At 36.6% G+C, this 27,519-nt stretch overlaps 1 pseudogene; it reads left to right on the forward strand.

Annotated features, from left to right (window-relative positions):
* Window positions 1-21,115, forward strand: part of LOC132098890 (N-acylneuraminate cytidylyltransferase A-like) — a 54,664-nt pseudogene extending 33,549 nt beyond the window's left edge.
* Window positions 21,116-27,519: the final 6,404 nt, after the last annotated feature.

Below are 27,519 nucleotides of genomic sequence, written 5' to 3' on the forward strand. Positions count from 1 at the left end.
CAACCATACTGCTACCAATCAAATTAAATCACCAACAAAAAAAATCACCTTTACACTACAGAAGTGGTATAGAAGCTACATTTCAATTAGTACAATTACAACTGCATAAATATTGTTGAAAATAATATTTTAAAAATAAAATTTTCAATACAGAAATTACTTTGAAAAAAAATATATATGAATTTAAATCTAAAAGCCGCCAGTTGGCTAGGCGGCGGCAAATCACTTAATGAGTGAGTCACTAAATCATTTATTCAGCTGAAAAAAATAATACATATTATGTTTTGCAATCATATTCGTGGAAACAGCTCTCTTGCTTTTGTGATATTGCCTAATTAATTTTATATGGTAATATTATTATATGAAAAAAGATCTCATACAAGCACTTTTGCAATCACATCTGAACATTTTTGGGGCATTTGTATTAATTTTGGGGGAATTGTTGATACAATTACCTATTAAATTAAATTAAGCAACAGCAGTATTACAAAAAAAAAAAAGAAAAAGAAAAAAGTAATTGCATTTGAAGCCAGAAGTTTTACATCCAATCACAGTAATGATGTTAAAAAATAAATCAGACAATGCACTGACAAATTTGGTGAAATTCTTACAGTTTTGGTCTTCACCGGTCTTGAATTAAAGTCCTTTTAGTCTGCAACCAAGACAAGACTGAGTAAAACTGCGTTCGAGCCGAGACAAGACCTTCAAAAATGGTCTTAAGTCTGGTCTTGAGACGCCAGGGTTTATTATGGCCGATTTCAGACACAGTTTGGGATTTAGCATGGCTTCAGAAATCAGCAACTCACACTTAAAATGAATGACCTGTGGTTGCTTTGTCGCTGCAAATCACTGTCAAAGTCAACATGCCTGAAGGCAGCCTCCTGAAGCTCATAAGTGACTGAATTGAAATGTAACTTTGGCAGACCAACTTTGTACAGCACACACACTATACTAAAAGTCCTCCTCACAAATTTTGGTTTGCTTGGTTTGAAAGTTGAAGTAGCAATGTAGGCTAGTTCAGTAATGAGGAGGACTAACCTACACTGATTCACTATTCCCTACACATTAGTCCAGTAGTATTATCTAATTGAAGGAATGAATAAAAACGAGTAACAATGACTGCGCTGGATAGGCTGCCACTTGCGTTGGTAATTGCAAGCTCCAGTGGTAACAATCTTTCTTGAAATCTACCATGGAAACTAGCTTGAATAAACCCTAATTATACAACCCAAGCACTTTTAGAATCAATTAAAAATGAACTTACATATATGATTCCGCTCTATACAACAGGGTATGGGGTGATTTTGCATGGCTTCAGGAGTCGGCTATTCCCATTGAAAATGAATGACTTGAGGTTGCTTTGTCACTGCCAATCACTGTCAGAGTCAATGCACTGGAAGGCAGCCTCCTAACTGAAATGGACTGAATTGAAATGCAATTTTGTTAGACCAACTTTGTACAGCATGCACACCATACAAAAAGTCCTACTATTGTTTACAGAATTGACTGAACTGAATATATGATAACTGAGCTTATCGCACTGCGTTTTAGGATTCTTGTCATTAAGCAGTACAGCATGGCTTCAGTTTTTGGGTAAATTGCAGTTTCTTACCATACCCTAAGAGTCTGAAGTACACCTCTGACATCGTAAAATGCTTTCTAGGTAGTCAGTTAGGTAGGTTTTGTAACAAAGCTGCAGTGTTCTATGTGGCAGTCTATATTCAGGCCTCTTTTCATTGCGTTATTGTGCTCTGCGAGAAAGGGTGATTGGGAAAGAGTGAAACTGTGTATTATTTTCACTTAAGAGCGATGCTCTCATTCACTCTTTTGTAGTAAGCATGTCAAGGACTGCCTCTCACATCGTTTTCGGATGGGTGCTCTTTGTGATCTTGTTTTCACGAACACAGCAATTACCTACCCATCTTTTCCCCATGGACCCTCTGCTCCACATATAGTAGTTCTCTTTGATTTGCAGTCTGCTCTTCTTCTTTTATTTACTGTATATATTCTATTCAGCCAATTCAGGTTGCCTCAAACTCAGCATGTTTCTTTAGATTGTTCTGGCCCGGGTTTATATGTCACCTCATTACTTTTTCTTCATGATTAGGCAATTTAATAAACTTCGCATAGTTTGCTTACTGATTTTCTGACAGTTGATGGCAGTCTGAAAGTTATTGCTGCTACTGAAAATGCACAAATCTGCTAAATTGTTGCATGTTCAATGTTCAGAGAAGAAGAGGGCCAAAGGACACTGCGTTTAAATTTAAATATTATCTCTTGCAATGTTCCATGCTCCATCACTGACACAGATTATTAAATAATAGATCAACCTTGTTTTCTTTTCAGTATGCAATCCATCATTTGGCAAGTTTACTGTACAGATATAATTAAAACATGTTCATCTAAATGTCCACACACTCGTTTATTCTCTAGAGATTAGTTCAGGAACACCAGGAGCACACTGAAACTAAAATGAAAAAGTTGTTGTTTGTAAAACAGATTCCACATTTTCTTAAGTGTTTCCTATTGAAACTCTAAATTAAAATATCCTGCAAAGTGTGCTTCATTTGGTTCCAATTGAATTAACTTTCTGTAAACAAACTAATAGAGGGGTGGAATGGATGTTGTCAAAGATGTTCACCGAGTCTCCAGCCAAACTCAAATGTCTGATAAACAAAGGATTTACTCCCTCCTGTTTTTAACAGAATCGTTCTGAGCTCTGGCAGTGAGCCTGTATTACTGGATACAACTTGTGATTTCATTTGAAAATCCTTTTAAAATCAAACCACTATCATTTTTGAACATGATGAATGATATTGAAGTGCATAGGAGATTTACATTTTCTGTATTTGCCCAGCGCTCCTCAGACTACTAAGTCATGCCTTAGATTTCTGTCAGTGAACTTCAAGAAAATTCAGAAATTCACACAGCAGCTCAATATCAAACATGTTGATTTTTTTTTAATTCTCATAATAATGATTAATACTGGGGGAAGAGCAAGCATATCTTCAATACTGGAGCTATATTTAATCATACAACCAAACTATTACCCTACAAAAGGAAAAACTAACAAAGTAAATGAGTAATATTTATCTGTCACTGTCCACAGACGTGTACAAATTAGGGCCTGACACTATTAATTAATCAAATAAAATAACTGGTTTACGTTTTTTTTTTCTCTTACAGTTACATGGGTAACAGTGTTGGTTGAGCTTGACCAATGCAGTCAACACTAAAATGCGTGTAAAAATGGATAAAATAGAAGAAAAGCATTTATTTTCAATCATTCAAAAAGGGATGTGTGCACAATGTGTGGCACAACTACATATTACTTTTTTGGTTATTAAAATGAGTCAATAATTGAGAATACTTTTTTAAGATTTGCGCAAGACCTGAAAAAAAATAATTCTTGTCTCTTAGCCTTTCTCTTTCTCACTCTAGGACTATTGAAGGTTAATGTTTGTTTTCATACAATGAACCTGACTTCTGCCAGCCACCATGGGCTTCTACATGAGACTGACCCTACAAGCCCTTGGCTGTGAGTCTCTATTTCCTCATTAAAGGCCCAATGTTTCTTACCACTCAACAGAAAAACTCAGACCAGGGTAAACTTTTGCTTTTAGTCTGTTGACAGTCTGCATGCAGGGGTCATGCAATGTCTGATAATTTCATGATAATACTTCACTTGGCCTATTTACGCATCAAATGCTCCTTCTTTTTAGCACACAGGTCAGAGGCAGATATAGTAACATATGGTAATGTGAAACAGCAGTATTCTTTGGAACAAGAAAATATGTATTCTCCATAACAAATTCATATTTGGAGATATAATGCCATGTTGTGATATATAAAGTTACAACTGGGAGATATAAAGTCATATTTTGAGATGAAAAGCCATGTTCTATGATATAAAGCTATATAAAGATATAAAAAAAAATACCAATATTCCAAGTCACTACATTCCAAGTTGATAAACAATATTACTTTGGCATTCCACTGAAAGAATCTGACAAGGATCAGGAAATAATGACTGAATTTTCATTTTTAAGTTATCTATCCTTTTAAGCTGAGGCAGGAATGGTTCTCGGTTCATTTCACTCATGCACTGTTGGTGCAAAAGCAGACTTCAGGCATTGTGTGTAATTCCAAAGATTAAATGCAGCTGTAAAATGTCAGCTGCTAATACTGAAAAATGAAGAGAAATGCCGCTTTCCATAAAGCATAAAAAAGGACAGCAAGAAAACCAAATTACAACAACTTCTCTTAATATTCCATCCAACATTCAGAGGAAAACATCCGGCTGGCTGATCTAATTATGCTTCACCTCATTGTCACGAACCACAGACTGGAAGGCCATTGTGTTTGTCTGACTTTTTGTTCTGTGGGTGCAGTTGCAGATGTCTGCGGGCTCTGTCGTGACAGCCTGCCCGGTGACAGTTTCCGTGGTGTTATCTCTCCAAGCAGGCCACTCTATGACAGGCTTATTCTCAAAGCCTTGTGGGCCACAATTTTGGAGCAGTATGACAACAGGTATTGTGTGTATGTCAAAGAGATGAGAGGGCACGACAGCTCCATTAATGCCAATGTAAATAGGACTCGATCGAGAGGTTATGTCTCTGAAATTGAGGCCCCATATAAGCAGTTATGACAAGTAAGCTGCCCACATGCATGAATGATCTTTTTATAGCCATCCAGGAGACTGAAGTCAGAGTCTCATTATGGGGTTCAATAATAACACAGGAGTATTTTAACTCTAATCAAGCCATTCATGACACTTTCTTTCATTTCTTACCTTCATCCATGTGGATTCTTTGTCTAGCGTCTACGTATTCAGCTGTGACAGCTTCAAAACCCCGGCCAATCACTGGTTATCCAGGACAGTAATCTGACTGTAATGAATTGGTATTATTTGAAAAGCTGTGGACAAAACGAAAGCATCCCCCCTTCATCTGACTGACATTTCATCCTTTATCCACCTTTCCTTCTTCTCACCACTTGAGTCAACATAATGGATGCCTTTTTAAAGTTCCCATTATCTGACCCCACAGTGATGCATGAAATTCATAGTGAAGGACCAGGTAGAAAATGCCAACTTCCCACAAACAACATGAGCTATATCAGCATAAATCTCTGAGAGAGCAGAGTAAATGGAGCATCTCTGTCCAAAGATTTATGATTGTTGTTTGGTACAAAGATTGTAAATGAAATTTACAGGACAAACATGCTGATTTGCCCCCATGAAATTGCTGAATTAATTTTACTAAAGAGTTGCACCACTTTTTATGTCAGCATTACAATTAAAAAAACAAAAAATAATAATAAATAATTTCCTATTCAATAACTACCTCAGTCAAGGTTAAACCAGATGCAAAATGGAAGCAATTGAGAGGAGAGAGAGGAAAAGGTTTGGGAAAAGGTCCACAAGCCAGGAATAGAACGAAGAAATGTTTCTTGAGCACCAAATCAGCATATTAGAATGATTTTTGAAGGATAATGTAACACTGAAGACTGGAGAAATTGATACTGAAAACTCTAAAAGTCTTATATCATTAAAATTAATAACATAAAAAAATCTTACCAACCCCAAGTTTTAAATGACAGCATACATTTCCAGAGAACTGAACCTCTGACATTTGTAAAAAGCACTTCTTCAGGAATGTTACATATTTTTTAGTTGCATTTACACTATTTCCTAATGTGTATGATTCCCAAAATATTGCAGAAAGAACATAAAATATCAGTGGTTACAATTTGCCAGCCATCTCTGAATTTTGTCTTTCTATTTTGGGGGGGATTGGCTTGAGTTTCTGGTTTCAGTCTATATTGTATTTATAGCAAGCTGTTTGTTATCTACTGCTGTGATTTGGTTAGCCAAACAGCAAAAAAATAAATAGTGAATTTAACTAGATGGGAAGAATTTATGGCTGATATCGATTTTAGATCTACTATTATAAGCGAATATATTTTACACAGATGCCAGACACCAGTGTTTTATCATAGGATGCTTTGCACAGGCAAACGCATTCAGAATGTCTCTCTCTCTCTTTCTCTCTCTCTCACTCCACAAATCTTCCTGATCATTGCAGGTCTTATCAGGCTGTCTCTTTGTATTGAAGCCAGATACATAAATTCCTTCTGTGAGCCCAAGTTAGAGTTTCTGTTTATTTCAATGCTGGAGGACACCTGAAACTTGAGCCCAAGGTTATTACTCTTCTTTGGAAGTTTGGAGGATTGGGAGATAGCAAACAGAACCAAAAACAAATGTGTCTACATCATGACAAACACTTCTAAGAGTTTGAACGATTGGCCCCTAAATTTTCCTTCACTGTGTAATATAACATTAACCTAAGTCTATTTGCTTTCCACTTGGTGAAATGGTTGTAGAAGCCTGTGTTGTAACAGCACCAAAGAAGATTAAGACAAATTAAGAGCAGATTAATGATTACTGAGGCAGTTTTATCACTTCGAATGTGCTATCGCTCCCTTTTAAGCTTCATCGAGCCTTAAATATCCTCATTCAGAGCACAGAGATTTACTGCACTGAGTTTAAGTGATCTGCCACCCTGTCATGTTTACTCTGACCCTTAACAGCCGGCTCGTTCTGAGAAGCTGTTCACTTCTCTCAGAGCACTTGACCTCTTTCGCAGTCTCTGTGTTCGTGGAACAGCCGCCATGGAATCTCTGGCACTAGTGATCAGGCTCTCTGAAAATGGTAGAAATCCAAATGCCATCTGCCATCTCAGAGGAGATCATCGAACAGGACTTGGAACAATGAGGCGATATGAAAAGACTTGTCAAAATCAAGTATCTTTCAGTAAGGACAGCCACTTACTCTCTGACAGAAGGTCAGGACTTTGGTCTTGTTGCTTAATATACTGATTGAATATTTAAGAACAACTGAAGCTTTTCTAAAGGGGCAAAATTAGTCAGTTGTCACCATGGAAACCTTTTGGCCAAGAACGAGAGGTAAACAAGTGCCTGTGTGCAAATCATCTTAATTGCATCAACATGGCATCATAATTCTATTTCTTGCTAAAATTAAAAGCCTGGGCAAAAAAACACCTCAGGTTTGTTCTCGAAATGAACGACCAAATCAGCGACTTGTCCGGGATGAATGCAACAAAACTGAATTTCAGAAAAGCTAATTGTAATCACAGCCTTCTGTTTATAATTTTCTTCAACAATGAACATAACTATACAATTCCCTGAAGTTTCAAGCTGAAATTAATACTATAGTGGGAGTAAAATTTATTTTCACGAGAATTCTGATAACAGGGCCAGATTATCGATTAATAAAGACACACGATTCCTTAAACAATACACTCTAAACAAAAATGGTGCTAAATGGCACTTAAAGCGGTTCAACTGCTTGTAATCATAGGGGAAGCACTTTAAGTGCTATACACCTCCTTTGTCAAATGGTGCTATGTACAAACATAAGAGGAACACCATTCTCCTCCTAAGATTTTAGATTTGTCTCTCCATTCTCATGTTTGCTTTGAATGGGAACTCACCATAATGGCAAAGCTGTTTTGAATCATTTTTATGCTTTTCTGAGGTCAAAAAGTATTGTGTTCTGTTCTTGGGGCTCTGGAATATTTCCTTATAGGGGACAAAAAGGTTGAGAACGATGTTATGAGCCATGTTTTTGTAACATTATAAAATATTAATAAATGTATAAATAAATAAATAAATGTAAAAAAAATGTTATAGTTTGGGTAAACAAAGTCAGTCAAATGTCTTAAGAAACATTTTTTGTAACCTTTAGATAATGTTATAATCACAACAAGAAAACTGGTCATTATAATGTTCTCGACATACGTTCAAGCAGTGTTATATTTTAGCTGAAAATAAAGTTAGTAAAATGTTGTAAGAAACCTTTTTTCTGTCAGCGCTTACAGCCTCATGAGTAGTGCACTGACATACACGTGCATCTCAATAAATTAGAATGTCATGAAAAAGTTAATTTCTGTAATTCAACTTAAATTGTGGAACATGATTATTAAATAAATTAAATGCACACAGACTGAAGTAGTTTAAGTCTTTGGTTCTTTCATTTGTGATGATTTTGGCTCACATTTAACAAAAACCCAAAAATTCACTGTCTCAACAAATTAGAATATGGTGAATCATGTCATCGAATCAATTCAAAACACCTGCAAATGTTTCCCGAGCCTTCAAAATGGTCTCTCAGTTTGGTTCACTAGACTACACAATCATGGGGAAGACTGCTGATCTGACAGTTGTCCAAAAGACAATCATTGACACCCTTCACAAGGAGGGTAAGCCACAAACATTCATTGCCAAAGAAGCTGGCTATTCACAGAATGCTGTATCCAAGCATGTTAACAGAAAATTGAGTGGGAAAAAAAAGTGGGGAAGAAAAAGATGCATAACCAACAGAGAGAACTGCAGCCTTATGAGGATTGTCAAGCAAAATCGATTCAAGAATTTGAGTGAACTTCACAAGGAATGGACTGAGGCTAGGGTCAAGGCATCAAGAGCCACCACACAACTGGATACAGTTGCCATATTCCTCTTGTTAAGCCACTCCTAAACCATAGACAACATCAGAGGTGTTTTAACTGGGCTAAGGAGAAGAAGAACTGGACTGTTGCCCAATGGTCCAAAGTCCTCTTTTCAGATGAGAGCAAGTTTTGTATTTCATTTGGAAACCAAGGTCCTAGAGTCTGGAGGAAGGGTGGAGAAGCTCATAGCCCAAGTTGCTTGAAGTCCAGTGTTAAGTTTCCACAGTCTGTGATGATTTGGGGTGGGATGTCATCTGCTGGTGTTGGTCCATTTTGTTTTCTGAAAACGAAAGTCACTGCACCCGTTTACCAAGAAATCTTGGAGCACTTCATGCTTCCTTCTGCTGACCAGCTTTTTGAAGATGCTGATTTCATTTTCCTGCAGTGTTTGGCACATGTTGGTGTGCTTGACTTGCCGGCAAACTCACCAGACCTGAACCTCATAAAGAATCTATGGGCTATTGTCAAGAGGAAAATGAGAAACAAGAGACCAAAAAATGCAGATTAGCTGAAGGTCACTGTCAAAGAAACCTGGGCTTCCATACCACCTCAGCAGTGCCACAAACTGATCACCTCCATGCCACGCTGAATTGAGGCAGTAATTAAAGCAAAAGGAGCGCCTACCAAGTATTGAGTACATGCACAGTAAACTAACATACTTTCCAGAAGGCCAACAATTCACTAATTGGGTTGTTAAATGTAAGCCAAGATCATCACAATTAAAAGAACACAAGACTTAAACTACTTCAGTCTGTTTGCATTGAAGTTTCACAAATTGAATTACTGAAATAAATGAACTTTTCCATGACATTCTAATTCACCTGTTTACATTGAATCATTAAGCATATGATTTTATCCAAAGCAAATTACAAATGAGGAGAACAATAGAAGCAGTCAGACCACAAAAAAGCAACAGTATACAAGTGATGTGACAAGTCACTTTTAGTCTAGCACAGTACACATAGCAAGGTTTTTCTTTTTATAAATTTGAAAAAATAATAGAATAGAATAGAATAGAATAGAATAGAATAGAATAGAATAGAATAGATTAGAATAGAATAGAATAGAATAGAATAGAATAGAATAGAATAGAATAGAATGCTAGTATTAATTGGTCAGGCTCTCATGAAAAAGATGTGTCTTTGGGTGCTTTCACATCTCTAGTTCAGTTCATTTGGTCCGAACCAAGGGCAAACCATTATACATTGTAGCATTTTTCAGCTTTTTTGGTTCCTTTTCACACCACACTGATTGCTTTGGTCCGAAACAGTTGAAACGTACCAAAATGCAGTCACATGACAACATCCACATCAGTCATTGGCCATGACGTATTTCCTAAACTGCTTTTCGATTGGTCAGAATTTACGTGTGGGAATATTCCAACATAAGAGGGAAAGCCAGTAAACAACACGGAGACAACACAACTATGGAGAGACGACTGCGCGGGCTGGTTTTGTCCCTGGCCATAATCTAGTACATTGTTTGTATACACCACAATATGCAAACAATACATTTCTATAATGAAGCACGGATGCGGCTTGAAAACAATGTTCTAATGCACTGCAAACAGTGAGCGGGCATCGCTCGTAACTTCAAGCCGAGGCGTGCATTAATTCTTCTTAACTCTGACATGCTCATGGTCATCTGACCAAATTTCTTTGAGGCTCCGCACCTCCTCACTACTCCAAGTTTGTCCACGAGCTGCCATGCTAAAGTGCAAACTGTCAACAAACACTTCCTCATCCCATAATGCACAGCGCAGATGACTACGGCAGCTGGTTTAGTCCAAAAATGAACAGTACTTTTTGCAGTTGGGTCTGTTCAAGGTCGGATCACGTTCTCACCACAAACGGACCGCACCAGAGTTCGTTTGAAAGCGTACCAAGACCACCTCTTCAAGCAGGTCTCGGTACACTTGTTTGGTCCGCTTTTGGTGCGCACCCAAGTGCGATTGCTGCTTTCACACCTGCCCAAACGAACCGCACCAAACGGGGAAACGAACTCTGGTACGATTCAACCGAACTTAATGAGGCAGGTGTGAAAGCACACATCTCTAGTTCGGTTCATTTGGTCCGAACCAAGGGCAAACCATTATACATTGTAGCATTTTTCAGCTTTTTTTGTTCCTTTTCACACCACACTGATTGCTTTGGTCTGAACCAGTTGAAACGAACCAAAATGCAGTCAAATGACAACATCCACATCACTCATTGGCCATGACGTATTTCCTAAACTGCTTTTCGATTGGTCAGAATTTACGTGCAGGAAAATTCCAACATAAGTGGAAAATCCAGCAAACAACATGAAGACAACTGCGCGGGCTGGTTTTGTCCCTGGCCATAATCTATTAAATTTTTTGTATACACCACAATATGCAAACAATAAATTTCTATAATGAAGTGCGGATGTGGCTTGAAAACAAAATTCTAATGCACTGCAAACGGCAAGCGGGCATCGCTCATAACTTCAAATGGAGGCATGCATTAATTCTTCTTAACTCTCTCTGACATGCTCATGGTCATCAGACCAAATTTCTATGAGGCTCCGCACCTCCTCACTTCTCCAAGTTTGTCCACGAGCTGCCATGCTAAAGTGCAAACTGTCAACAAACACTTCCTCATCCCATAATGCATAGCGCAGCTGACTACGGCAGCTGGTTTAGTCCAAAAATGATCAGTACTTTTTGCAGTTGGGTCTGTTCAAGGTCGGATCACGTTCTCACCACAAACGGATCACTCCAGAGTTAGTTTGGAAGCGTACCGAGACCACATCTTCAAGCAGGTCTCGGTACGTGTAACAATTGAAAACTCCATAATCATCGGGAAGAAGGAGGCGGGAACCGGCGGTCAATCAAATAAAGACTTTAATGACAAAATAAACACAAAACAGCGCAACAGCCCCTCGCGGACGACTGTCGCGCACAAATAAAAAGCAAACACAAACTAAAACCCAGGCCTGGTCCTCTCTTGTCCTTCATTGTCGTCGCTCCTGTTTTATATCCTTCCATCTCCTTCGTGGGACTCGAGACCGGTGGGTCGAACAGGTGTCGTTCATCTCCAATCACTCCACCGGCCTCGCTCCTGTTCCACTCGTCACATACCCCCATCGCCCCTCACAGGCCGGGGGGTACCCACGAGACTGCGCTCTACTCCCCCCCCCCCCCCCCTCCGGGGGGACCACTCAAGGGGACCTGCGGGAACCTGGGGGTAGGACAGACGAGGCGAGAGAAAAGGAGACGGAAGGAGGAGAAACAGAGACGAGAGAGGGGAGGCTCCGGCCCCCTGGCGAACGGCGCCGACTCCTCCGCTCCCTCACGGATGGCAGCCGCCCCTCCACATCACAGGCCCACTCGTCACAGTACGCTTGTTTGGTCCACCTTTGGTGCGCACCCGAGTGCGATTGCTGCTTTCACACCTGCCCAAACTAACCGCACCAAAGGGGGAAACGAACTCTGGTACGATTCAACCGAACTAAATGAGGCAGTTGTGAAAACACCCTTAGATGTTTTTTGAAAATAGCTAAAGACTCAGTTGATCGAATTTAGATTAGCAAGTTGTTTCACCAGCTGGAAACAGTCCAGGAAAATGTCTGTGAGAGTGATTTTGTGCCGCTTTTGGGATGGCACCATGAGGCGTCGTTCATTTGCAGAACACAAGCAAGGTTATTATAATATTTTGGTCAAGATATTATATGCTGCTCTACTTTTTTATGTACTCTAGGGAATTATTTTGTAATGTTCACAACAATATATTAAAGTTTTCTATATTTCAAGTGTTTGTGTACATGTTGTCTACACATTTATATCTAATGATTTTATATTTTATAACATTTTGAATACTGAAAAAAAAAATGCTTTATAATAAACTGGTAGTGTAATGCTAATGCATTTCTAATGAGCTGAAATGATATTGAAATGAAGCACATTAAAATGAAGTATTAGAAGTATATTTTAAATGAATTGTAAAGAAACACACTTAAATTGCACTAAATCTACTTGAAGTGGTTCCAATTTAACACAATTTCATACATTAAAACATTGCAAACAGCTTAAAATTGCAGCATACCTTGAAATATGATTAATATACTTAAAGTTGTTTCAAAATAATAAATGTAATATGCAATTAGTAAAGTATAATTAAAATATATTAAGTATGTTTAAAAAAAGCACAATTTAAATATATTTCCTTTTCGCCTGGGATCATTTCTAAGCTTGTACATTTTGATGTTTGCATCTCTCAAACAGCTACATATATGGCTTTTCTGACTTGGTAAACTTGCTCGGTAGCTCACCTGGTACAGTAATGTACTTGCAATGCAGAGCAATTAGGTACGAGAGTAAGATAAAATATCGAAAAGACTTGTAGAAGCAAGCTAAAACACCCTGGTATGCTTTTATCTCAGGTTTGTTTTTGCTAATACTCTGTTAGGTTTAGGGTAGAATTTAGTGCAGTTGGAACTTTATTTTCAAACGTGACAGAGCATTGGCCTAACAGTAAGTGACACTCTCTGGACATTTCACATAGAAAGTGTGATGAAATATCATTTTGCAAAAAAAAAAAAAGTTGCAAACAGCATGTTTTTCCAATGAGCCAGGCTTGGTTTTTTTATTTAGTTTGTTTACTCATATGTACAGAAACCCCCCGATTGTGTGTTCCTCCATCAATGACATCTATTTAATTTCATAAACAGGATGATTGTGACACATCCCCAGCCACTAAGGTTCTACAAATCCATTTAAGCTTTATTAGTCATCAATGGTTTTAACATTCCCCTGCTTTTCAGCCTTATTATTCTCAAAATAGCTCCTCCTGATTAAGATTATTGACTTTGTTGATCTCGTTTTCTCATTAACAGCGATGCCAGTCAGAGCTTTGTGAGAATAGTCAGTAGAATTCAGCAAAGGAAAAGAATTATCTGTTTAATGGGGTCCTTTTTGTCTCTAGTGTACCAATTGTCCTGTAGCTCCCAAAACTTCCCTCAATCCACATGTTGCCATTTCAATGATAACATTTTCCGTCCTGAAGTCTGTTCATCTGGTCCAGAGTTGACAGATGGTGACCTTTAAGCAAATACAATTCAAGGGTCAATGAAACACCAGCCATTGGCATAAAGGACACTCCTGCTGCTCTCGCTCGAACAGCGGCAAATCACGGACACTAGTAGAAAGTGAGCGGATTTAATAACACTGATTAGGCCTGATTTAATGCAAGGGTACTCATGCAAACTCCTGATTAACTGAAAGGAAGCATAATTCATAAAAAAAACACCAATCATTAAGATGGACAAAGGTGATGATGATGATGGTGTTGTTGAGGATATTCCTTCAAAGCTTAAATCTGCATTCCTTACAATAATCATTTCAATCCCTCCATCCTTATTCCTCTTTAATTATTCATCTGACCTGTTGATTGCAATCTGCAATCAGTGCAAATGAGGCTATGTGAAGTACCTCGAAGCATCACCTGTTGTCCTGTGTGTGTGGAGATTAAGAGGTTAAGGGTGGGATGGAAGAAGCTGAAATAAAATAAACCTATGTTCAGTTGTATAAATAAAGGTTTTTCATATATTCAGAAGGTTCAGCTTAGGATAAACTGGATTCTGCATTCATTATATCTACTAGATTTGACATGAAAGAAAGATAAACATCATCACAACCAATTCCTCTCAAGGAAAAGCTGGCAGGTGTTTGAGAGCCTAACTACAGTATGTAATATTCTTATAACAGTTCATTTTGACGACAGAGGTGAAGAAAAGATATGACTGACAGAACATAATGTCATTACATTTTTTGATTCTCCTCAAGCTTCACTCAGATGAGCCACAATAAATAAGTCTATCCCAATGCAATCAGCCTCTAATGAAAAGTAAGAGAAAATAATTTTATGGAATTCCTCTCGAATCCTAAGGCCCACTTTACAAGAGCAGATGCATCACCATGGTAACCGCAACATCCTGTCAGCCCTGCAGTGTATGAAACCGACAAGCTGACCATGAATACCGATATTTACTGTATTATCCAACTTATTAATGTTAAAAAAATGCTCACTTGCGTCCACTGACTTCTTTGTTCATTTGTGTTGTTTTAGCACCAGTTCACTGAAGCAATTATGCAAATCAGGTGATTCCACAACATGGCAAAAAAATAATACCATACTTAAACTTTTAGAGTAAAGTGGATGTGTGAGCGATTGTTTCATTTATGCTGTAAGTTAATCTCATAAATACTTTCTTTGCGCCATGCACTTTTCCTCGAAAAGCAGGAGCATAGCAGTAAGCCTTAAACAGATCAATGACTCATCTATAAAAGAAAAGCGTATTTTTTGTTATAAATAAATAAAATAAATAAAATTAATAACAGTTTTCATGAACGGCAGAATGGGGCCAAAACAGCTGCTTTATGTTTGCATGCACCTTTAAACTCTGTCCTCTTCCAGCAATCTTGGGTCGGATTAATAGGCTTAATCGCATCAAAACGAGGATACTCTTATAATCATTCCAGGAATTTTGGATTTCCGTTTATTAGAAACTCTTTTTAGATTCTTCTTGGCCAGAAAAGCTACTTTTGCATCTATTTCCATCCACCTCTAATCTTTTTTCGTCCCACATGAGGGGCTGGTAATATCCCATGACCTGCACATATCCATCAGCAAGCTTACTGCAGGTACCAATATTAAATCATTAGCAGTCATAATTACCAGAAAAGCATCAGCAATGTCACTTTCCCAGGTCTGGTGTTAGAAAGGTGACTGTCACCTTCAGTTGTTATACAGGTCTGGACATCGGCCAGCGTTACTTTGGAGCCTGGGGTGACGTTTCTATTTATACCAATTGTCCTCGAAGGACATGCTAGCATGCATTTTCTGTGAATCCAAGCCTAGATGACCTGGTGAAGGCACTATGCATCAAACAAAGACAGGGAGACCTATAGGAGAGGCAGTAGTGGTTTTGAGTTTGATTTTTGAGCACGCTCATCCAGTTCTGCTGTTTAGTAGAAAAAAAAAGAAGAAAAGTCCAAGTGTTTCCATAGTTACTAAAGACAGGCACCTGATGCTGTACTGTGTTTGAGCCTTGAAAAGCATTATATATCCGTATCTTCAGACATGTTCTCCTCAGAGTCCAGCTTTAATGCCTTATAGTCATATGTTCAAATTTCTGTGTAAAAAAAAAAAAAGAAGAACAAAAATAGAACTTTTCCCCCACCCACACACCCCTCACATAGGTCCATTCACTTTCTCCTTTTTTCCTCCTACTCAGATTTAACATTAGATCAAATTCAAGTGCACTTGTCAAGTGCTGAATGAGTTAAATGAAACTCATCATTAGGGAAGTGAACATCTGGAAAGCCATCTGGACAAATCTAAGCCACCTTCATTGATGATGACTTGATCAGTGAACTGTATATTCAGATTAAATCATTTTTGTAAGCATATAGATAGCATTAAATGAATAAATCAAAAGTATTTCATGATACTATAGTAGATTATTTGGCAGTGCCCAATGTTTGGGGTATGTCATGTGAAGACAGAAGATAATTTGTTTCTACCACTGGATAATAAACTGTAGACTGACACTTACACTCATTCAGTCTTTTAACTGAAGTCTTGTAGCTCTGTTTGTCTTGCCATGGCAACAAAGAGGTGGTGAGGACAGTGCTTATCATCTTTAAACATATCAAAAAATATATACATTTGAATCACATTGCACTGACATGAGTCTTTTTCTTTTGAACCACATTTTAACTTACAACTTGCGTTGTAAAATTATCCAAAATAAAGTCCCAACATAGCCCCTCCTAAAAAGCATTACTCACTCTGTCCTTATTATAGGACATTTAACACATTGCTTTCAGAAAAGCTAATAGAAGAAGAGTGTTTGCTCTCACATCCCCTGATGAGGCCAACTTTAATATAACAATAACCGTCTGCCTCAAAGCTGTGCAAAATAATTCATGTCAGTCTGAAAGCACAATATGCATCAGCACTGACGGATTTTCCACAATAATCATGATTAAATCAGTTATTATAAAATGATTCATCGCAAACGACCAGAATACTATCACAGAACTGACTAATATGCATTTTCTTCCATTGTTGTTCCTCAAAGAAGCACACCATATGCTACAATAAAATACTGGCACATTTACAAGACTGTAATCCATATAAAGCCTCAAATGAGCTAAATGATGTAGATTAAATCGATGCTCAATTAGCATTAGTTTACAAAGTGCAGATTGATTTACCTTTAATTAGCAGTTCTTTGGAGATCAGTGAAAACGTGCTTCTAAATGTATTCTTTGTGATTAGACTGAGAGCGAGAGGCTGTGTTCAGATCACAGATTTTAACCCATCCGTCTCATAAGAACCAAAAGTCTGAATCTAGTATAGCCGTCAAGTTTTTTTACCAAAAAGAAGAAAAAGAAAATAATGTGATTTCTGCTGTAAATAACAAAGCTGTCCCTCAGTATGATTAGGACCTTATTATTTGCTATTTTCTTTTTTCTTTTGCCAAATCAAGATCAAAAGAACAACCAATAGGACATAAGTTGATTATTCATTTTCTGTCAATTGGTCCTCAGGAGAGCGCTGCTTTGCATTTGTGGCAGAAATTCGCAATCCCAAAACATCACTCACCAGCCTGGCTTTTAAAGTTGTTTTTTTTTTTCAGTCTCTATCTCAGTTTGTTCTTCCAGGCAGCCGTTGATCTTGATAAAAGCCAGCTTCACTAACAGGAAGGTGAGGAGGAGGTCTTTGCTAAACTGTATTTCACCTGACTTTGGCAGGAGCAAATCCCTTCCTCGAGTTCCATCTCTACTCTTTCCATTTCTCTTCCATCTTTATCTGTCTTTCTCCTAATTACCTCTTAGTTTCTTTCTGTCGCTCTTTAGATGTGGTGTCTAAATGGTTGACCACAGTAAACATATGGGCTGCTTTGGGGGTGATGAGCAAAAAATAATTTCTAACATGTATATGAAGCTAACGAGAATAGGCATGACAAGACATCAAAAAAGTAGATTTTTACTCTCTTTCATTCCCTTTCTTTTCTATCTTTGTGTATTGTCTGTAATGTATCCTCCTCACCCATTCATTATTTCCTCAGACCTGCCGTTTCTTCAAGAGGTGTGTCATTCTGCTCTCCAAAAGAAGACCTACAGATCACAAGCCTGTCACACATGCCTGCTGTGGAACATGAGATGCCACCAACATCTTCATGAAATAATGATGTGGTGCAGATCATTTATCTATATACAAGTTAAATATTTAATAAACCATTTCTGGTAAACCATCAAAGTCCATAACCTAATTTTGGATCCAGTCTATACATGCAATGTCATCAAAAGTTGTCTGAAAAAGAAAAAAAATACTTTATTGCAAGGCATCTTCTATGTATTTTTCCTTTTTCAGCCGACGCTTATTTGAAGCTTTACTTCATCAGGACTTTGCTGACAGACACATTTTCTCGTGTGATCAGATACTGCTGCATCTTCACATTTTCACATGTGCAGCTCATCAAAACAAATCATGCTCAGTTGTGTCAGGGTCCCAGAGTGAACGGTGAATGTGTTTTCTGCTGTAGGTGTGACATTTTAGATATTTTCAAAAACTGGGAGCAAATCTAAGCCATTAGATGGGAACATGATATCAAAATGTATCTTCTGGTTTGTGTGTGTGTTGGTTGAGGAAAGAGAAACACACTTGTATAAAAGTTTGTGTGGGTATTCATGGGCTGTGCAAGTGTGTGCAGAGGTGTGTCATAATGCAGCTGTCCTGCTTCAGGTGCTCAATGCAGTACTGTGTATTGCAGTAGCGAAGCATTGTGCTGCAAAGGTGTGTGAGGCTGTTTTAGTGAATGAACGTGGGAGAGTTTCAATAAAAGACTGAATGGAAAGACATTTCTTACTTTGAATGTTACTTTCTGTGGCACTTTCAAAGTGAAATGTCCAGTGAGTGACCTTCACTAATACCTACCCTAAACTTATCAGATGGTGTTAACAAAAGCAAACATAAGATAAAAACATGCAAACAGAACCATGACATGTTAGCTTGCTTATCGTAGCTCACGTTTCAATGGATGCAGTGCTCTACCAGGTGAGCTACAGAGCAAGTTTACTATGTCAGAAGAGCCATACAATTGGATCTGTTTATGTGATGCAAACATCAATATACATTAATTTACAAGTCATGCACTGTGATAAACATATGTTGAGGTTATTACATAGTTTTGCTCAAGGAAGCACACAAAAATAATTCTTTATTAATCGATAATCTGCACTAATCATAATTTGTGTGAAAGGGAATAAATGCTGTTGGTGTTTTACTACTACTAGGGTTCAGTTCAGTTGTATGTATAGGTAATTTTTTGGAGAAAAGTACATTAAGGCATGTTTTCCGATTAGCCTTGGTAAAAAAAAAAAAAAACAGTATTGTGCTATTAAGGTTAATCTGAGAGTGCCTTTCTTGCTTTTCAAACACAAACAGATGGAAAATTAGAAACAGTAACAGTTTAAACAACGCTTTCTCCCGACCAATTCGTACGTATTTTATGAGGTGGCTAATTCATATGAATTCATCATACGATTTTGTTTGATCTGTCTAGACCCCTGTGATGGGTAGGTTTAGGGGCGGAGTTAGGTGTAGGTCATTTGTACAAATTCATACGAATTGTGCAACTCGTAAAAAATACAAGATCTGGCTTATTTAAACTTTCCTGCTTTTCATTCTTGATTTGGGAGTGTGGGCAGTGATGTTCACACACTTTCACATCTTTACTAAACATTTAATATATTTTACCTGAATGTATAAATCTGACCACACAACATGTACCAGAGACCTTCCATCATCCTGCAATGACCAATGTTCACCTTCCATTATTTTTATTGAGTATCCAGTCATTTATATGACCATTCTAGCTTTTAAGCTAAAGTTTTATATTCCAGCTTCACAGAGAGATCAAGCAGAATGAATGTGATACTGATGCTTCACAATTGAGAGAACTGAACTGTTTTACTGTTGGGTTTTGAATGTTCTCACTTGGGTCATATGAGGACAGAAAGATTTTAACCTCACACAAACACTCATGCTATTCATCACTCTCTCTCTTTCTCCTTCTATTATCAGGAAGGAAAGATCCTGGAACAGTTGATTTTGAGCTACACTGAGAAGGACAATTGTGTGTGTGTGTGTGTACTTGTTTTTGTGACATATCTGGACACAACTTTGTATAATGACATGGGTATGACACCGAATTACAAGGAGAGGGTGACTTATGAGGACACAACCCATGTCCCCATTTTTCAAAACACTTACAAACCATTCAGAATGAATTTTTTTGGGAAAGTAAAAATGCAAAAAGTTTCCTGTGAGGGGTTAGGTGTAGGGTTGGTGTAGGGCCATGGAATATACAGTCTGTACAGTATAAAAACCATTACGCCTATGGGATGTCCCCACTTTTCACGAAAACAAACATGTGTGAGTGTGTATGCGTGTTAGAGAAAGACTTGTTGATTGAGCTCTAGTGAGCTGTCAGAATCACACACAGACCATCCCTCATTAGTGAGCCAATACTGACCTTCTGCCTTCAACTGTTGGACTATATCCAGAACTCACCCACTCACTCTCTCTCTCGCTCTCTCTCTCTTTCCCTCTCTCTCTCTCTCTCTCTCACACACACACACACACATACATGCACACATACAGATTCAGCAGCCTTCACCCACTCACAAACAAACACACACAACTCACTCATCTATCTATATATAAGGAGCGATGCACCAATATTACAAGTCTAGCTGGAACCAATAAATTAATTATTTTCCATGTTATGGCTGAATATTAACATTTTATATGTAATTAATTAAAATAATAATAATTATTGTCATAAATGTAAAAAAACAACATAAAAACCATCAATTTAAATGCTACAAGTAAATATACATTAAATATACATTTATAGTTTGCAGTATGAAAAATCTATATTCATTTTGGAGTTATTAAATTATTAGTGTTTTTAAAAATGTACTTGAAGTGAGCATTAGTTGATGGCAAAAGTAAAAACAAACTAAAACGAACGTGTATAAATATCTAATCCACAAATACAGTATAATTTTGTAAATCAGAAAACAATATCAGACAAACAGCCGATATGTTACTCATATACAGTATTGTGCAAAATAACAACAGCACAACATAATGATTGTGATAAAAAAAATTAAATAGATTCGAAAATCTTTTTATTAAAATATTATTTAACATGTTTTCCTCATGGGGACCATTGGCTGCTCCACACAATGTACATGATTTCAGGTTTTACTATCCTCTCAGTATATGCAAAACCTAATCCACACACACACACACACACACACACTGCCTCTCACTCTCTCTCTGCGCTCAGTTTAATGCAGGGACCCAGCGCATGGAAGGTAGAGGGCAGAAGTGCGTGTTTCCTCTCCTCCCCTTTACCTCCGTTCATCTTCTCTTTCAGATGACAGGCTGAACGCTCAGTGGAAACAGCAGGAAGAGTGTGTATGTGTGTGTGTGGCGTACTCCATCGGAGAGTCTCATTCAACATGCTGTAACATCAGGCAAACTGGCTCAACCAGAGAGAAAGAGACACGAAAGAGACACAGAAAGAGGTAAGACTGACTCTGTGCTTCTCATCAACCCAAAACACGCTTGTTTCTTTCAGTTTTCGAAAGCGCAGCCAAATGTTTAACTCACATGTACTATACTTGGAATAGACCTTTTGTTTTTTTTGCCAGACTCACAGGCAAGTTGCAGTGTTTGACCACTGACTGGGTGAATGGGTGGAACTGACTGTTTCGAGCTAATGTGGAATATTGTGGGAACGGATATGTTTGGTCAAATGATATCAATAGATCAGGGATTCAAGCTTTAGATAATTAGACAGGTTAATGAGGAACTGCTAATGACGCTCGGGTTTCCTGGGTGTCTACATTTTTCCTTTTGCTCGTCACTGGAAAGGGAACGTCAGGAGAGTTGGTAACTTGGAAACAAACGAGCTTTTTGTTTTTACAAGGGATCATGGGGAAATGTAATGAACCTGTCTTAGTCAACAGCAGATGGGCATCCATTCAGCCTCTGTGTGCATTTGTGGATAACAGAAGCATCTCAGCAGCACTTCACAACTACTAATTGGGTTCCTCCCCTCTGATATTTCTCAGACTGTGCACGAGTCCGCATGTGTCTGACAGCTCTCTTGTCTGTGAGAGGTTGGGATGTCAGTTGGTGTACTCAAGCATACTTCAGTTTATCAGTATGCGTCCTCAGCTGAGCAGTGATGAGTGATTTTGGACGGAGCCCTCGAGCTGGTTTTTACAGAGTGCCACAGCATGCTGTCAGAAACCCTCACAGCTTGATCAGACGCATCTAGTGTCAACATGACCAGAATACTACTGCCCTAAGCTTCTGGCTTTAGGTTTGAATTATTCATTTTAATCATTAAAATAAATAAATATTTAAATATATATTTTTGTGATTTCTTAAAACATTATCATTATATATATTTATTAATCATTAATATTAATTAAGCTTTTTTCATATTAATAATAATTTGTTATTCATATGAACAATTAACTTGTTCAATTTATTTTAATAATAGTTGTTAATAATTTTCAAATGTTTTAAATAAAAACTTAATTCAGTTAGATAATGAACAGTCGATTGGTCATTATAAAAAAAAACTGAGGGTGAGACATATTCGACATGAAATATGAATTATATTACTATTTTGATATAATAATCATATTAAAATAACAATACTGTAATAATATTTCAGTATTATTAACACGGAAGATCTCTGAGGTCATTCTCACTACAGCAGCATTAATTTAGTTTCATTTATATAATATTATTCTATTTATTCATATTTTGCAATAGCTATCATTTTATATTTTTATTTGCATTAATTGAGTTTTAATCATTTTGTTATGTGCCTCAGTAAATGTAGTAGGCCTGCTTTAAAACTTTTTCCTGTTAGTTGCTAAGGTTACATTTTTAATGTTCACTTATGTTTTTCATCTAATATTTATATTTTATTTAAACTACCAAAAGTAATTTTAATACTATTTTTAGTAACAGTAACAACACTGCACTATACATTCAGTGTTGTTTAGTTACCTGTATGTGCTGTCTGATAAATACTATTGCCATGGACAACAGCGTACATTAGGAGCTGAATGCTGTGACTGACCAATCAGAATCAAGTATTCCAGAAAGCTGTGTAATAATATTAGATATCAACTGTTGATCTTTAATAGCACAGAAAAATGTCCTTGAAAGGAAAAAAACTCAGCCTGGGTAGATGAGCTGAAGCATCTCCTCACAGCAGGTTCAGTTTTAATTCAGTTTAAATTCAGAAATGTGGCGTTATTATTTAATCTTAGACCTCTAGGAAACACTGTCTAGAAAATGTTCTCTCTGAATCAGAAGCCAAATTTAGGTTCCTAATTTGAGTCTTGACACGTCATCTCTCTTAGGTGAGAAATACATTTAGGAGGAGAACAAAGGGGCTAGTATTAATGAGAGCCATATTTCAGCCCCCTTTTGCCCCAGCAGCATTGGTTATCTGCCTTTCACAGAGACAGAGAGAAAAAGAGATTCTTCTCAATTACAAACAATCCGCTCTGGATGTCTCTGACCAGTTTGCTTTGAATACATGACTTGAAAGGCGAAAATCTTCTCATTTCTGAGATCCACCCAGCGTCTGTCCTACCATTAAACCTGATGCTCTGCTTTAAACACAGATACGCCTGAGGTACTGATAGAGTAAAGCTAAGAGCAGTCCATTATACTGCAGGTTAGTCTTCCCTCGGGTTCACGATGTACACACAGGGCAATCTAAGTCACATAAAGACAATGTATGTTAATGTGTACTCAGAAAACTGACAGAGCAATAAAACAACTCTTTAGAAACACAGCAATGCAATAGCAATAGAGGGGCTGAATTGGACAGAGAACTGGGTAAATGGACTGAGAAAGTGCAGTTGTTGATCTCTTGTTTATAAATGGACAATCAGAGCAGTCACCCTCTATCACTGAAAAATTTAGGATCAAACACACGTCATAGTAAAAAAAAAAAAAATTATAATAATACTATTTCTGACCATATTCTCCCCACCAATGAGCTAATTTATTAAAAAAAGTTTTTAATGTATAGTGTTTTATTATTATTACATACAAAACAAATGTAATGATATTCAAATAAAAATTTATTGAAATAAAAAAACATTTAATAACAACAACAACAGTTACTTTATAATTTAGTATAATAAAAACAAATGTATTACATTATAAATAAAAGAAAAAGAAAAAAGTATATTAATAATAATAATAATAATAATAATGTTTTATTAATGTATACTGTAGTTTTATTCTTATTATAGACAAATTATATATTAATAACATTACAAATAGTATTCTGTTATTAGATAAATATTTGAAAGGTTCATGATAAAATATTTATTTTAATTTATAATAATAATAATAATACATGTATTATGGCCATACGGTCCCCAGACTTTCCTAATTTTTAGGTTGTTTTCACATCAATGCACCACTGTTTTAAGAACTTATTATTGTATAGTTTCATTTTTATTATTATTATAGGAAAAAAAACATTTTTATAATAATAATCATTATGATAAATGTACTTTTTAATAACAATAAGTCACTTTATTTTTAGAATATAAATTATTAAATTATAAACAAATAGCAGTAATAAAAATTCTGAATAGAAAAGAGTCAGTTCGAAGCAGAAGACAACATTGCCTGTTGACTGATGTTTGATGTGTTTTTATCCCTGTGCCATTCTATGTGAGTTTAGGTAAGGGGTATTGATGGTAACTATGGGGATGAGCAGACTGTACCATCTGCAGTGCTAATAACATTAGTTCATGTTATCTAAATGTACTCTTTCCGCTCTCCTCAGTGTCTCCTCATCTCGACTCATCCCAACACATTAATCCCCGGACACAGTCTAGAGTTTTTTTTTATTTTTTATTTTAGACTACCAAAAGCATGAAATACAGTGTGTTACATTTTTGAAAAAAATTATTTTCCATTACCCTCATATATTTACATGTACTAAAATGGACTGCTTTTTTTGTGAGTTGACCGATGACTTTATCTTTTTACATTAGAGTGCTAGAAGTTTTATAGCTTTTTTAAAAGGTCTAGCCAGGCAAAAAGCAAAAGACCTTAACTGAGGGACATTTTTGAAATTCAAATCACATGAGCAAATCAAAGAGCAAAACAATCCAAAATCTTAATATAGTGACTGACATTTTATTACAGTATTACACACATTCATTTTCCTTTAAAAGGAACGTATATAGAGTCTCTCCAGTCAGATCGGCCACTTTACCCAACAAGTTTGGCTAGTTAGCATGGTCCAGCTAGCAACTGCTGATGCCATAACTATCTTTCTCCATAGAAAAGTAGACATGTATGCTTTGCGAGTAACATATACATGTCCTTTGTTATATATTTTCCCTCCCTGCTACTTCTGAGAGTCCTGCATCAAAAAACTGCCACTGAGATGAATGGCAATGCAATGTCAATGAATGGCAGATACCTCTCTTCAGGTATTATATACTTCCTCACCCAATTCTGTCAACAACAAAAAAAGGTCCCCTTGAAACAGAAAGGAATTTGTCTCAAAGGATGATGATCTTCTCACAATCTGGTATTGTTTCCATGTAAACTGACATTAGTTTACAAAGCATTCTGTAATAAAAAATTAACAAGCAATAGAACATACATAAACAATTAGTAAGTAGCTACTCTATTATTCAATAGTCCGTGGTAGGGGTGTGTGGATGAGCAAATTAACATAAATATGAATTGATCTTCAGAGAGATTGTGATTACTAATTCGCTCAAAGGCAAGAGGAGCGTCTCCTATTCTCTCCTACATTCTCACACATGCACAAGGTCCCGGAGGGGATAGATAAACACAGTGTAGTGTACCTCTGGGAGAAGAAATTCCTTCACACTCTTCTCTGCTTCTGTGAAGTGCTATGTGATGTACTGCCAGGAGAGCCACTGCTAGTAGATTTGGACACAAATGTCAGAGAATTCAAAGCCATATGCACCACACTTCTGTTTCTGAGGGACCGATCCATCTGAGGAACACACTGTATCTTTCTTTGTTTTCAATTTTGTTGTTAGCTACTAAAATCTTTCAGGTATAAATGGGGAAAATCACGGATTTTCACCTGTAAAACAAGAGCCATTCAAAGTACTACAATGGATACCAAAAGAAAATATTTTTAGAATCTTGTTTTATAAAGAAGAATAATATAACATGACTATATGCAACTTTATTTTGGACGTCACCTGATTTTTACTGTATGAACAAAAACAGTTGAAATTTTCTTTAAAATATACTCTGTTGAAAAAAATTAATTAATATTTGATTATTAAATTTTAAAATTAATTATCATTATAAAATCAAATTAATAATTGACAATTTAAGTAAATGATTATTTAATGTTATAGTAATAAAGTACAATTTATAATTATTAAAGTAATATTTATTTATATGATATAATTGTAATATATTATTTAAAAAAAAATTATATATGTATATATATATATATACACACATACAGTACAGACCAAAAGTTTGGACACACCTTCTCATTCAAAGAGTTTTCTTTATTTTCATGACTATGAAAATTGTAGAGTCACACTGAAGGCATCAAGGGCTATTTGACCAAGAAGGAGAGTGATGGGGTGCTGCGCCAGATGACCTGGCCTCCACAGTCACCGGACCTGAATATATATATACATTTATTTAAATAACATTATAATTGTAATTTATTAAATATCATAATATTTAAAATATGTATGATATTGAAATCTATATGAATATATGATAAATAAACATTAATATTATTTATAAAACATATATTTATTATTCAATTACTTGTTTTACAGAGTAGTTGTTTGATTGTTTTTTGTCTATACAAAACTCCATTGACTTTTAAACAGTCTTGAAACAGTTTGGAACGACATGATGGTGAGCAAACAATTACATAATTTCCATTCTCAGATACTTCAGTCTCTTTATTGTGCACATACTTCCTGAATGCCTCTGACTTTCCACAGTAACACTAAAGCTGTTGCATGTGCACAGGACAGTTTTTTTTTTCCACCATATGTGTTTTGTTTTCTGCTTTTAGCATATAGAAGTGCAACTTTGGTTTCACCTGAGCCGTGCAACAGATGTCCTCAAACCTTAGTGGAGTAATAAAGGAACAATAAACGCAAACAGAGCTGCTTTTTTAATACGATTCCGATATGAAGATATCAGCTTTGACTTAAGGCATAGTGACTGAGTAAACAATCATTACCTCATTTGGAATTCAAAAAAGCAGGAAATCTGATTGTTGATGCTCAAGGGTGTTTTTTTTTCTTTTGTGCAATATGATTCTGTAACTGCACAGTAATACACGATTCCTGTATTACTGTATTATCCTGTATAACATGAGGCAATATATAATCTTGATTACAGATTATTTCTACTCTGTATACGAACAAACATACATTGAAAAATTCATCCAATTAAAGGGCAAGTTATTTATTTTTCATTGGCTCGAGTTAAAAAATATAGATGTGAATCATTACCCTAAATTTCTTTAATTGGTTGAATTTTTTTTCAGTGTACCTTATTCTGAGGGACAATCTAATCTGTTAACAGGAGAATTTGAAATCAAATGTTATGTAAAATACTACAGATATGCCTGGAAGCAGATATTCTAAGGTGTGTTTATCTATGCCATAGGCTTGTGCAAACACTGATATACGTTATTAGCTTCTGGTGTGTTTGGTGTGTGTGTGTGTGTGTGTGTGTGTGTGTGTGTGTGTGTGTGTGTGTTTAGTGTGTGTTTAGTGTGTGTGTGTGTGTGTGTGTGTGTGTGTGTGTGTGTGTGTTTAGTGTGTGTGTGTGTGTGTGTGTGTGTGTGTGTGTGTGTG

This window comes from Carassius carassius, chromosome 22, assembly GCF_963082965.1.
Source record: "Carassius carassius chromosome 22, fCarCar2.1, whole genome shotgun sequence".
NCBI classification, from domain to species: domain Eukaryota; kingdom Metazoa; phylum Chordata; class Actinopteri; order Cypriniformes; family Cyprinidae; genus Carassius; species Carassius carassius.